The sequence below is a fragment of the Rhinatrema bivittatum genome, chromosome 3, assembly GCF_901001135.1.
Source record: "Rhinatrema bivittatum chromosome 3, aRhiBiv1.1, whole genome shotgun sequence".
Classification (NCBI taxonomy): Eukaryota; Metazoa; Chordata; class Amphibia; order Gymnophiona; family Rhinatrematidae; genus Rhinatrema; species Rhinatrema bivittatum.
The window spans coordinates 432,580,206-432,592,938 of NC_042617.1; the positions used below are offsets into that span (position 1 = coordinate 432,580,206).

The 12,733-nt window shown below is 43.9% G+C and overlaps 1 protein-coding gene across 3 annotated transcripts in view; it reads right to left on the bottom strand.

The window, feature by feature from the left end:
- PXDN (peroxidasin) overlaps positions 1-12,733 on the bottom strand; it is a 275,495-nt gene that overhangs the window by 248,222 nt on the left and 14,540 nt on the right. The window lies entirely within an intron of this gene.

Sequence of the window (12,733 nt, forward strand, 5' to 3'; positions counted from 1 at the left end):
AGCAATCTGGTTTATTTCCTCAGTAGGTGGTGTATTGGTATTCTAGGACCCAGTGTAATATTTACCCTTGCTTTTTCACAGGTAGGATTATTGTTGAGTCCTTGGTGTTATTACTGTTATGTTACAATGGGATTGCAGTATAGATTTTGAGTGTCTTTTTGCGGGGTTTTGTGTTAGTTCACAATGTGCCTGGCAGTGGAAGGTGTTTGTGCTGTTGTTACTGTGAGGTGACACCAGAATTTGAAAATATCTTTTAGTATGATGAGCTGTAAGGGAAACATCCAAGCTCCATTGTTTGGGGGAATTTCAGTGGATGCAGAGAGTTACAGAACTGGAGGGGCAGGATTTATATTGACATTCTGTCCCTTCCTATAAATTCCAGACTTCACTCTCATAGCCTCATTCAATTAATTCTATGTGGCTATCAAATAATTTTATAGTGTGAAACTGGCCAGCTTTTAAAAATTACGCAGAATACCCTTTGGACTTTTTTTTTTTTTACACCACCAAATATTCAAAAGCTGTGTTCATCCCATCAAGCTCATATATCTCATTAAAGAGGTAAATTGAATAACACAATAACTTTGCTTTATTATTGTTATTCATAAATTATATCAATAACATTAATCTTGGAATATTATATATATTTAATATAAATGAAAGGTTTTCACAACATAGGTTGTGTCGTGCAACATTTTATTATGTACTAGCTGTACCCGGCCACTCGTTGCTGTGGCTCAGTCTGGTTAAATGGAAAAGAAAGGAAAGAGAAAGCGCACATTTCGAATATGTTTAATTGCATAATGCTTGTGGGTATACAATATTTTTTGTTGTTCATTGTCTGTGCAGATAGAGAGATTGTCTGGTTTGCAGACTCTAGAACACACAACATAATTGTCCATGTGAGAAGCAATCCATGTCTAGATGTAAACCGCATAATTCTAGAAATGAAAAACAATGAAAAAAGAAAAAGCAAACTATACTCACTAAATGAACAGTATGGTAAATGACACAACTCAATTCCAACGCAATGTCACACGAAATTAAATCAAAATGAAAATAAATCGAAATCTATGAAAATTCAATTTAACAATGCAATCGGAAACACTGAAATGGAATCGTAAAATATGTAGTCCAAGCCGTTAAGCCCGTTAAAACGGGCAAGATATGTCCCCTCTCCTCCTACATCTTTGCTCTGCTCCGCTCCTCCCACCCCCCACACCACGAAGAGCCAGAGGCGGCGGCAGTGGTAGGAGCTGCAGCGGTGGCCGAGGGGGATCTCGCGAGGCATAATGGTCCTGCCATGCCAACTCCCTCCCTCTTCCCCGGTGGTGGTGGTGGTGAGACAGGCTCAGACCCCTTTCACGCTATCCTTACAGGCTCCAACTCCTTTGCTCTCCCATTCCCCTCTACACTGAACCCCTTCCACTGTAACCTATAAGTGGAGAGCTGGGGGGGGTGGGTAAGAGAATCTCTCTCTCATACAGCCCCCTACATAGGCTTCCCCTCTCTCTTGCACATACACTCTCCTCTGTCCCTCACACACGCACACCCAATCCCTCTCACACACATACACAATCCCTCACAGTCTCCCTCTCTCTCTGGCACTCACACTCGCCTTCAGCGCACATTACCACACTTCTCTCTCACACAGTTAAAACGGGTGGGATTTCTGTCCCCTCCCCACCTAAGTCTTTGCTCTGCATTCGCAAGAGCTTGAAAAGTTCCCACGCCAGTTGTGTCTAGGAGAATGAGGAAGACACTCCATCCCCCCCCCTCGCAAAGGGCAGGCAGCAGGCACTCCAACAGATTTGGGACATGTTGCCTAGCTTACTTTGCTCTTTCTGGGAGACCTGTGCCTTTAAGAAATCCGATCGGGGGCTTGAGAGGGAGGAGGGAGCAGGGCTCTGGCTTTCACTTTTGTCACGGTGCTTTGCTGGGAGTGGGGGTGGAGTGATGCCCATGTAAACTCTTCCCGTGGCGGCTGAGACCCACAAGCGGGTTGACAGCACTGCCTTCCCCCTCCCCCCCCACCGCAGTTGCAGGATATTTACTTGGCTTCTCCTTATCTGTGGGACTCAGGGGGCGGGGGAGGAGGGCGACCTGTTCTCCCGTTCAGCTCTTTTTCGCTTTGGCTGCTGCAGCTACTTGTGATCTCTTCACAGCCACTTTCTACTGCATTTGCTCTGCTCCGGCCGTCCCAACTCCCTCCCCCCTTTTCCCGGCAGTGGACGGACTGGCTCGGTGACTCTTCTACCCTTTCCTCCTCCTGTGTGTAACTGTCCGGCAGTCCCTACTCCCTCCCCCCTTCCCCAGCGGGGGAGGAACGGGCTGAGCAGTTTCTCTGAGCGGGGACTCGTCTGCCCTTTCCTCCTCCCCTATGTGACACCCAGCACGTAGCACAGAACTCAATGGTCCGCACATGCGTGGTAGAGCTGCTCTCTACTGCGCATTTGCAGGCCGGTCAGAGCCCATTTATATTGTACATAGTGTGTGTTGCTTGTACGTCCAACAGATGGCGCTGTTTTTCCAAAAAAGCATGTTTTTACCTGTCACAGGTGTGACATCTATATAATATAGGTATATAAAAACACATGTGTATTCGAATGCAACGTTGTGTCAAAATTTCAAAGCAATCTGTGAAGAACTTTCGGAGATTTAAGATTTTGAACAAACGAACATTTACATTTTTATTTATAAAGATATATTTAAGGAAACATACATAAATTGTCGAAATACATTTCGTTCGTTTAACCTCTAACGTCTGGTTTGCTAGTAGACTGAATTACTGTGTCACAAAATTATGTTTGTCTAAAAAGTGTGTCACCAACATGAAAAGTTTGGAAAGCTCTGCCTTAGAGGGATTTCTGCTGTTCTGTCTGCAATACTACTGAAATTATCACCACAAACACCAAATACTGTTGTATAATGACTCTAAACATGTGGCTATATTATTATAACAATTTTATGATACTGTAATTAAACATTTTCAGGCACGTGAACACATTTGAGGACGTTCATCCTAATCGTTTATTGCAGTAATCAAGAGTGTTTCGAAAGGCTGCAATTAACATACCATTATAGAGTAATTGGGTAGTGGGGTAGGAATAGGTGTTTTCTGAAGGTAGCAGTGTAATTAACTATACAGTTGAACTCCATGTCTTTAAATTTAAAAAAAAAAAAAAAAAAGGATGAACTGCCTATAGGCAAGAACTACAAACATTTTTCTGGAGGACACCATCTTTTTACTATTTTATTCTTTCTTACAGGCCGATTCAGTAAAAACGCGGGAGAGCGGACGAACGCCCACTCGCCAGTGCACGCGATACAGTATGCAAATGAGGTGGTGCGGTAGAATCAGGTAAAAGGAGGCGCTAGGGACACTAGTGCGTCCCTAGCACCTCCTTTTAGCCCAGAGCGGCAGCTGTCAGCAGGTTTGACAGCCAACTCTCAATTTTGCCGGCATCGGTTCTCAAACCCGCTGACAGCCACGGGCTCGGAAACCGGACGCCGGCAAAATTGAGTGTCCGGTTTTCGGCCTGACAGCCGCGGGCCGAATTCAAATTTTTTTTTTTTTAACTTTTTTTTTTACTCTTCGGGACCTCCGACTTAATATCACCATGATATTAAGTCGGAGGGTGCACAGAAAAGCAGTTTTTACTGCTTTTCTGTGCACTTTCCCGGTGCCGGAAGAAATTAGCGCCTACCTTTGGGTCGGCGCTAATTTCTGAAAGTAAAATGTGCGGCTTGGCTGCACATTTTACTTTCTGTATCCTGCGCACATACCTAATAGGGCCATCAACATGCATTTGCATTTTGAGGGCGCTATTAGGTGCCGCGGGTTGGACGCACGTTTTCCTCCCCTTACTAAATAAGGGGTAAGGGAAAACGCGCGTCCAAGAGCAGGCTAACAGTGCGCTCTGGAGCGCACTGTACTGTATCGGCCTGTTTGTTTTGTTTAATACAAGATCAGAAATAAACATAGAACAAAGAAAACCCACAACAAAAATAAAATGGGTCATTCGAGGGAAGGAGTTAGGCTTTATTCTGCAAACTGGCCTTTTACAGTGGGCAGTACAAATTTAGAAGCCCAATCACAGTGCACACCTTGGCAATAGGGGCAGATTTATTTATTTGTTTTTATATACCGATGTTCGATTTGACATATCACATTGGTTTAGAGAGAACAAAGTGGTGCTGGAAACCCCAATGTCTCCTTTTTTATTTTACAGATAAACAGTTGTACGTAATCATAACTATAGAGCATAGAATATAGGGTTAACCTCAAGGTTTCATTTTGTTTTTTTACAGATAAACAGTTGTACATAATCATAACTATGGAACATTGAATATAGAATTAACTAATGGTTTGGGTTTGTTTTGGTTTTTTTTAGATGATTTGTAATTAGTCATCAATATGGAACATAGGGTATAGATTTGCTATAGTAAGCTGAAGGAGTTGACAGAACAGGGGAAACAGGGACTACCTGGGATAGTCATAAATGTAGTCAAAGATATAGTACATAGGGTCATAAATGTAGTCATAATGTAGCATATAGTCATCAGAATAGAACATAGGGTATAGTTTAAAGTGAGCTGAAGGAGTTGACAGGACATGACAGGGGGAGGCAGGGACTAACTGGGATAAACAAGGGATAATATCATATGTCATTATAGGTAGAATAATGTGTCCGAGGGGCGTACTCCATGCGTTTATGTGGGGAAAAGCCATCAACATGATGTCCACATAAGAACATAAGATATGCCATACTGGATCAGACCAAGGGTCCATCAAGCCCAGTATCCTGTATCCAACAGAGGCCAATCCAAGTCACAAGTACGCAAACATTAGATAAATTAGAACCTACTATTGCTTATTAATTACCGTAATAGCAGTTTATGGATTTTTCCTCTAGGAACTTATCCAAACCTTTTTTAAACCCTGTTACGTTAACTGCTGTAACCACATCCTCTGGCAATGAATTCTAGAGCTTAACTATGCAATGAGTGAAAAAGAATTTTGATTTGTTTTAAATGAGCTACTTGCTAACTTCATGGTGTGCCCCCTGGTCATCCTGTTATCTGAAAGAATAAATAACCGATTTACATTAACTTGTTCAATTCCTTTCATGATCTTGTAGACTTATATCATATCCTCCCTCGGTTGTCTTCTCCAAACTGAACAGCCTTAACTTTCAGCTATGCAAATCTCTTCTAAGGAAGCAGACCTTATTTTAACAAGAACCAAGGAACGTTGGTTCTGAATGATTAGGTTCAAAGAACACCCTAGCCCAATGGGTTTCTAGACAGATGTGTTTTTCTTCCTTGTGGAGTTCAGTAAAAAGGCACCAAGAGCATCATGGATCTTCTGTCTTGTTTGAGACTTACCAAGATTTTGTTTATCAGAAATATCAGAGGATATGCATACAAGAAACCTGCACCCTTGGTGTCTGCTACCAGTCTGCCTTCTGATCTCCTCCAAGAGTAGAAGACTAGTACTTCATGGTCAGATTGTCACAAACTGATCCACTCCAGGTAGTCCCCACACAAGGAAACATTTGTTTTCCATATTCTGATCAAGACAACAGAGAACATTCCCAAGGGTCCTAATGGTGACAGCTTAGTCTGATAAGTAGCTCTTAAGGCCCTCTCTTGAGAGCTGATTAAGTTCCATATCCTGGCAGCTTTATCATACAGAAGACAACATGCTATTTCCCGTGCTTGTTTAGGTAGAGCACAACTACTACCCAGTTGTCTATCTCAGTTAATCCTATTTTTTTGGTTACCCAATTTCTGAGCTCTTCTATTTAACACAGCCTTCATCTCAAAGAGGCCGATGTGAAATTTTCTCTTATGTGGGCTACCTAGACCATGTCGGATGCATCAGTGATCAGGATGATTGAATATTGAGTTATTTAAAAAGGGAGTCTCTTGGTCAAATCTGAATATTAAAGTCACCAAGACAATGTTAATAACAGGGGTGAAGGCTGCTAGCTATACCTCGGTATAAAAAAACGCTTAAATAAATAAAAATAAAATAAATGTTAACATCTGAATGCAGTCCTGGAAATTGACTGGTCTGAGTCTACTGAAACTTTTAAGATCTATTCGGCTGTTTTAGATGGAGGCATGGGAATGGTGTGAACTGTTGAAGCCATGTAACAGTTGCAGCACAGAACAATGTTGATGTTTGCTTTCAATCATCTCACCTTCTGCAGCAACAATACCCTGGGTTTTGTCATCAGAGCAATAAGCCATGGCCCAAGTTGTGTCTATCAAAGCCCCAAGATGACAAGACTCTGATAAGATTTAGGGATGATAAAGAATACCAGTGGCTGAAAACATAGGTCATCTGCACTAATCTGTATCTCCCTGCCAGAGACATGCCCTTAACCAACTGCCCAGTTAGGGAACCACAAATACTCCCAGCTTGTGCACATGTGTCACATGGATAGACTGTCATTTGGTGAATACCCATGGAGCAGATACCAGACCAAAAGAGTATGTAATATTAAATGTATATGTTCTTCCTATGAATCTGAGATAGGGATACTTGGCTATTTAAACTTGGCTATTTAAACAAGCCTTTCCCGAGTCTAATATCCATTGAGAGACTTTACTGCATTATGTAAATATTATACATAAAGAGACATTACCGCACAATGTAAATTAATTTATTTCTGTAAAGATTCTATTATTCATGTCTATTGCTTCTCTTCTTCCTTCCCCAGTTTCAACAACCCTGTTATATTGTAACTTTTGCTTCCTCTGCACTTGTTAAAAGAACAAAGTTATTGCACCCCCCTGTTCTTTGTAAACCGGCATGATACGATTGTATCATGAATGCCGGTATAGAAAAGCTATAAATAAATAAATAAATAGATAAATAAATAAATAAATAATACTTCAGAGTTCCAGAAAATATGTGGGTATAGGCTCCTGATGTACAGAGAATACTGCCAGATCCCATCAATTTATAAGGCAAAGAACTGTACCTATGGAAACCATCTTGAACATTCTCTTTTTCAAGAACGTGTTCAAGTTCTTCAGGCCTAGGATGTGTCTCAATTTCCTGGTATTCTTAGCAAAATCCCTTCCCTCTCTTCCAAGGTGGAACAGGTTGAACTGCATACGCCTGCAAGAGGGAGATTTCCAACCTTGGCAGTTCCTAGTGCAGAGAACCTTTAAATACTCTTAAGGAATTCAAAAGGAATTTCTAAAAAGTGCAATCTGTAACCATCCCTGACAAACCAAAAGACCTGGTTATCTGAGATTACAAGCAGCAAATCTCCCTGAAGCTTTACACCTGCAGCCATGCAATTCTGCAGGAGATAATAGCCATAATAGGTCCTCAAAGTCATCTGAGATGTATCATAGGCCAAACAGATCAAATGCATCTTGTGCACCTCTGCTTTCTCCATTATATTCCCTGTGCTTCTCTTCAGGGAGAAACTGAATAAAAGCCTGCACTCCATCTCAGAAGTTGACCATATAGACCTGGTATTCTGCTGTGAGAGAAGATCATAGTATTCTAAGCATCACTTTCCAATAAGATCCAAAATCTTAGGCTCCGGGCCTAGCAGTACAGACGCTTGCATCTTAGGCAGTGCCCCAGTTTCCTGCGATTCCGCAGCTGCGGTAAGGGCCGCAAAATTTGGCACTTCCCATATAATTGGCTAATCCTAGCAAAATTGCCACAGGAAACCAGGAACCAGGTCCCACCCGGAAGAAAGCTGGCATTGCCAGTAGTGGAGCACGGCACATTCCTCTTCTTCTGGCCCTGGTATTTGATAGAAGTGAAGTACTGATGTGAACATAAAAGATTCTGTGGTGGTGATTATACCCGATGATCTCAATGTAGCAAAATACGTTGTATCCTAGAAATCAGGAATATGATAGGGGGCAGAGAGGATATGCCAGAGACAGACAGGGTTGGAGAAATCCTGGTCACCCAAGCAACTGAAATTAGATTTCTAACACTTGCACAGACCTCCCCAAGATCTTTGTGCTGTCTATGCAAAATATGATTTACAACTCATGCATGCTCCATTTACTAAGTTAAAATATGTATCTTTACACATTCAGTTACTCTGCATAAGAATGAATTAGCATAGTTCTTTCAGTACGATATCATTAAAACAGTTCTTAGTCCTGAAGAGCTCAAGGTGAAGATTCTTTTTGATAACTTTTCCTTGTATTGCCTCTAATTTCTCTCTATTATTTTGTAGATATAGGCAGCAGCCTTTAGAATTGGACAAAATACTCTTTATGGGTGGTCTCACCCATTTCCTGTGCATTGGCACATTTTTTATACTGGTCATACCTTTCCATATACACCCTAGCTCTCTACCTCCGTTACTGCTGCCTTATTCCACTGTTTGCCTACAGTTCAATACTTGGAACATTTTTCCTTCTCCATCTCTGAAGCTCTTGTTATAGGAAAGCACAAAGAACGGACACCAAACACATTCTAGAAATAATTATATGCACCAAGGCTTTTCAATATATTTATAAATCATCTTGAAAGGAATATGATGAGTGAGGTAATCACATCTGCAGATGATACAAAGTTATTCAGAGCAGTTAAATCACAAGTGGATTCTGATAAATTGCAGGAGCACCCTGCGAGACTGGAAGATTGGGCATCCAAATGGCAGATGAAATTTAATGTGGACAAGTGCAAGATGATGCAAATAGGGAAAAATAACCCATGCTGTAGTTACATGATATTAGATTCCATATTAGGAGCTATCAATCAGGAAAAAGATCTAGGCATCATAGTGGATAATACATTGAAATTGTTGGCAATTTCTCATGTACTTATGTTCACGCTGTGCTGAAATCAAAAAAGCAAACAATGTTAGGAATTATTAGGAAAGGAATGGTAAATAAAATGGAAAATGTCATATTGCCTCTGTATTGCTCCATGGTGAAACCGCACCTTGAGAACTGTGTATAATTCTGGTCGCCACATCTCAGAAAAGATATACAGGTCAATACAGTAACGTTGAGTTAAAGATTCCCCGTCTGTAACGTGCTGGGAGCGCACAATACAGAAGAGTAAGGCCATCCAGCGATACAGTCTCCAGTTTCACGCGTCCTTAGCGCTTCCTAAACCCTTTCCTAAACCCTTTCCACACCCAGCATGTAAATGAACGAAAAAGCTGTATAATGAAGGAATTAGCTATTCCCCTGCGATACTGTAACGGGCGCTGATATTATCTCCTCCGTAACCCGCTGTTCTGCCGCGGCCTTAACCTGCTAGTTTACCGCCTCCCCCTAGTAGGAGTTAGTGTAGTGTAGTGTAGTGTAAAAACATTGCTTACCCGCCCTGGTCCCGTCCGGTCTCCTGCAGCCCCGTCCAGTCCCCTCCTCCCGAAGCAAAAAAAAAACAAACAAAAAAGTAGCAAGGCTCGGGCCTGCTACAGTAAGTAAAAAGTGTAAAAAACAAAAAAACCTGTGTGTTATATAAAAAAATAAAACAATTTTAAATACCTGTCGGAGGGCCGTGGGTCCAGGCGGCCGGTGGGCAGCCATCAGCGGCATCCGGTAGTCCCTTCTCCCTTCCTCCCGATTTCGCACGGGCATTCATCCAGGCAGAGGGAGCCGACGGCGAACGACCTCCGGCTCCCCCTGCCTGGATGAGCGCCAAAATCGCACGGGCGGGTCGGCAGCGGGGGGGGGGGGGGGGGGGGGGGCGCGGCGGGGGGGGGGCGGCAGCAGGATCCGGGAGCGGCGGGTAGGCAGCAGCGGGGTCCGGGGGGGGCAGCGGCAGCAGGATCCAGGGGCGGCAGCGAGATCCGGGGAGCGAGTAGCGGCAGCGTGTTCGATCGGGCAGGCAGGTAGGTGGCAAAAAAAAGATGGCCGCCTGCACGGGAAAAGCGTGCAATTGGCCGCTGAAGACGTGACGTCACGACGTTTGGCGTCAAGGGTGTGACGTCACGTCTTCAGCGGCCAATTGCAGCTTTCCCCCGTGCAGGCGGCCATCTTTTTTTCCCACCTACCTGCCCGATCGAACACGCTGCCGCTACTCGCCCCCCGGATCTCGCTGCCACTGCCGCCCCTGGATCCTGCTGCCGCTGCCCCCCGGACCCCGCTGCTGCCTACCCGCCGCTCCCGGGTCCTGCTGCCGCCCCCCCCCCCCGCTGCCGACCCGCCCGTGTGATTTTGGCGCTCATCCAGGCAGGGGGAGCCGGAGGTCGTTCGCCGTCGGCTCCCTCTGCCTGGATGAATGCCCGTGCGAAATCAGGAGAAGGGACTACCGGATGCCGCTGATGGCTGCCCGCCGCCCACCTGCCGCCTGGACCCACGGCCCTCCGACAGGTATTTAAAATTTTTTTATTTTTTTATATAACACACAGGTTTTTTGTTTTTTACACTTTTTACACTTTTTTACACTTCCTGGTGCCTGTCATTTCAAATGTCATTTGAAATGACAGGTACCAGCGCACCCAGGTTACTGTATAGGCGCTGTTACAGCGCCTATACAGTAAAATGGGTTGCGCGGGCATAACCCTTCCCTAACGCTTCACAGCCGTGGCATGCATTTGCATGCGATTAGAAGAGAGAATCAGGCGTTAGGTCAGGAGAACTGTGCGTGCGGGGAGGAAGGGTGCGCCTGACACTGCCGCACTGTTTTTACCGCGGCCTTACTGTATCGAGCCGATAGTTGCGATGGAGAAGATACAGAGAAGGGCAACCAAAATGATAAAGGGGATGGAACAGCTCCCCTGTGAGGAAAGGCTAAAGCGGTTAGCTTAGAAAAGAGATGGCTGAGGGGGGATAAGATAGAGGACATTAAAATCATGAGAGGACTAGAACAGGTAAATGTGAATCGATAACAGAATGACTAGGAGGCACTCCATGAAGTTAGCAAGCAGCACATTTAAAACTAATCGGAGAACATTCTCAATACTCAACGCACAAATAAATTCTGGAATTTGTTGCCAGAGGATGTAGTTAGAGCAATTAGTGTAGCTGGGTTTAAAAAAATGTTTGGATAAGTTCTTGGAAAAGTCCATTAACTGCTATTAATCAAGTTGACTTAGGGAATAGCCACTGCTATTACTGGCATCAGTAGCATGGGATCTACTTAATGCTTAGGTACTTGCCAGGTACTTGTAGCCTGGATTGGCCACTGTTGGAAAGAGGATGCTGGGCTTGATGGACCCTTGGTCTGACCCAATATGGCAATTTCTCATGTACTTATGTTCACGCTGTGCTGATCAGTGTCAGAAAAGTGTGTCATTTTACCACTAGGATAGAGCCAAAACATGAAGCATAGACAAGTGAAAAGCAACCATCAAAATGGAATATGACATGCAGACAGGACAGGCACATATAACTAGCATGCATATACATTGGTGATATCCTAAAAACCCAAATTTGTCCAAGGAGCAGTTTCAGCACCACTGAGTTAAGAGAGAAATATAATTAAAAAAAACAAACACATGAGAATATGTATTTCGAAGATTGCACAAGTACTTTTAAGACTCAAACTTTGCCACTGAAAAATAAAATGGAGAAATTACTTACCTGATAATTTCATTTTCCTTAGTGTAGACAGATGGACTCAGGACCAGTGGGTTTATGCTCCCCTGCCAGCAGGAGACAGAGCAAGCTGATATCACAGTATATAACACTCTGCAGTGACCCCAGCCTGCCAGTATTCTCTTCAAAAGCAACTGTGGACAGACTAGCAAAAAACTTGATTAAAAACAGATAACCAGAACTATACTCACCCAACCATAAACACTGAACTCACATAAGATTCTAGGTACCCCAAGCTAGGGACTGGATGAACACTTACTAGTAATCCCTTGGGACCCAGAGCCCCACAGGACAACTACTGACACACGCATGCTGCAGCCGAGAGCGGGAAGCTGAGCTCATCTATCTACACTAAGGAAAACAAAATTATCAGGTAAGTAATTTCTCCATTTCCTAGCATGTAGACAGATGGACTCAGGACCAGTGGGATGTATCAAAGGAAATCCCCAACAGGGTGGGAGGCTGCCTGCGGTCCAGTCAACACCACACGTGCAAAGGCTGCATCCTCCCGGGCCTGTACATCCATACGATAAAACCTGGAAAAAGTGTATAATGGAGGACCATGTCGCAGCTCGGCAGATATCAACGGGAGACAAACAGACTAACTACCACCCATGACACTGCCTGGGCCCTAGTGGAATGAGCCCTAACCTGGAGTAGGCAAAAGCTTTCCAGCATCCACATATGCAGCTGTGACCACCTCCTTAATTCAACAAACTATGGTAGCCTGCGAAGCCGAAGCACCCTGCTTACTCCTGCCATGGAGAACAAACAGGCGATCTCCACATCACTGACCACTTGGTCACCCGAAGGAATGGCTCTTGGCAAAAATAGGACTAACTCAGAAATCAGACACGCAGAACATATAACCACCAGGAACACAGTCTTCATTCAGCAACTGTAAGGGAAAGCTATACAGTGGTCAGAAAGTAGGGCCCGCCAAAAGTCCAGCACCAAAATAAGGCTCCACAATGGAACCGGTAACCTCAAGAGAGGCTTAAGGGCTTTACTCACTACAAAATATGGGCCACATCAGGATGAGATAAAGAAACAGCATTCACCAGGCAAGAGCCATAACCTGCACCTTCAAGGAAAATTAAGGGCCAAGCCTTTATTCAATCCATCCTGCAAAAAATCCAGAATGCGAGGGATCTTAACTGAACAAAGAAGAACACTCCCACTC